The sequence below is a fragment of the Pteropus vampyrus genome, unplaced genomic scaffold (genome assembly GCF_000151845.1).
Source record: "Pteropus vampyrus isolate Shadow unplaced genomic scaffold, Pvam_2.0 Scaffold396, whole genome shotgun sequence".
Lineage (NCBI taxonomy): Eukaryota > Metazoa > Chordata > Mammalia > Chiroptera > Pteropodidae > Pteropus > Pteropus vampyrus.
In genome coordinates this window covers 265,047-266,975 of record NW_011889177.1, presented here as the reverse complement: position 1 = coordinate 266,975, position 1,929 = coordinate 265,047, and the positions used below count along the sequence as shown (strand labels likewise).

At 59.4% G+C, this 1,929-nt stretch overlaps 1 protein-coding gene across 1 annotated transcript in view; it reads left to right on the top strand.

Moving 5' to 3' along the window:
- The window catches only part of PTPRN2 (protein tyrosine phosphatase, receptor type N2), a 269,989-nt gene that overhangs the window by 23,037 nt on the left and 245,023 nt on the right, over positions 1-1,929 (top strand). The window lies entirely within an intron of this gene.

The following is a 1,929-nucleotide window of genomic DNA, read 5'->3' as shown; positions in this document are numbered from 1 at the left end:
GACGCGTGCCCGTCAGCTGGGCTTTGGGGAAATTCTAGGAAAATGGACATAATGAATGCGAAGGTTCTTCCCAAGGCCCTTTGAGGACCGGATTGTACCAGAAATCCAGTCGCAGAGCTGATTCTTTAGAAGTGCCAGCGACGAGGCTTCTGCTTCTAAATAGAGATTCCTTTGAGGAACTCTGCTAGGCGTTTGTGTTAAAGGCACCGCACCTGCCTGCCCCATGTTATCTGTTGGTTTCAAATATCATCTCATCAAAACCTTTGTATCTAAGTTGACTGGTTTTATTTTGCGGTCTGTCAACCATTTGGTTCACTACGTTTGCATTTTCAAATAAATCGTAAAGTTCCCACGATCAGGACGTGAAGCAGCAGAAATAGACGGTCAGCATCAGATGTAGGGTCCTGGCCGTGAGCGCCCAGGCAGCACCACGGACAAGTCCTGGTCCCCGCTCACCTAGCGGAAGACACAGCAGCGTTGAGAGTTAGACATGGAGAGCGGTGGCTGCAGTTTAGTTAAGGTGGGGTCTAGCTCAGGATGCAGCCCCCCAAACACACACAGTTCCCGACGCCCCCATCCCGCGTTGGCCGACACTAGTGTGTAGATCTGCTTTCCTTTGGGAAACTTTGGGCAGCGAGTTTAATTTTCCTGGTCTCTGTTTCCAACCCTTTCCACGGGAAGGCCTGCCCGGAGCATTGGGCGAGGCAGCACGTGCGGGGCCTCAGCGTCAGGGAGCACAAGGGGCCCTCGGAGTTCCTGCCCTATGCCCCTCGACCCTCGAGTTAGTTCACAGCCTTGTTCTGAGGGGGGCGTCTCACAGCTGCTTCGTCACCTGACACATCCCGTTTTCTCGAGTCTTATCCACCCTCTCAGCCCAGCGACGATTGGGGGGCACCATGGGGGCCGTCGTGCGGCGGGAGGTGCTCGAGGCTGTCACGCCTCACGGACCCCCATCAAGTGACCGATGCGTGCGTCATATTTCCCGTCTTGCTTCCGCAGCTCGTTCTAGAAGCGCCCTCGTTCCCAACGATTTGGCGGCGGTGTTAGTGTGCAGCTGTGCCTCGCATCAGAGGGGACGCTGCCTAGCGTGGAAAAACCCCTCTGTCACCCGACAGCGGGGCCGGCAGTGACCCTGAGCCTCTTAAGTGCTCACGTCTGTCTCTTCCACGGCAGCTCTGGGCGTCCAGGTGACCAGGGTGGATGATGCCAGTGCACGTGCTGCGTCTGCCCATCGATTTCCGAGATGCCCTCCACCACCTTCCAAGGACATTCTGACCAGGACATGACAGATGATGGCCACGTACTTTAAAAACAAAATAGAAGCACGTGCTCGTTTCGAGCACAATCGGCACCACCTCTGTCCGATGCACTGAACGGAATCGCTGGAGGCGTGGGCCACGCGCCCTCGCTGCCCGCAGAGGCGGCCGGCCGAGCCGTGTGCCGCTCGCGCCATCGGAGGCTCGCAGTGTTTCCCGAGCGGGCGGACGTCATCGCCATCTTCAGGGCTGTTTGGATCATCTGATTATGTCTCCGTGGGGGCAAAGGGGTGTGGGCTCAGGGTGCAGTCATGAGGCTGACGGGGGCTGCGGTTCATGAAGAAGCCTCTGCGCGCCCCACCTCACCACGTTACCTCTTTGGTTTAAAACAAGCTAGAAAACGAATCCACGGGATCTGGCAGCGAAGCTTGGTCAGAGGCAGTTGACGGCCAGCACGGGCGACGTGCTCAGGCTGCTGGTCTCCACCTGCAGCCCCCGGCGGGCCCCAGCAGACGTGCGACGTGCGTCCACAGGGTCCGTGCCCTGCACTGTGGGGCAGCTGCAGCCGTGCAGGCGTCTCCCGGCCGGGACCCTGCACACGGGAAGCGGCCTCCGCCCGCCCCGCGCACCCTGCTCGCCCGTCGGCCCCGCGGCTCTCGGCTCCTCTCCAGGA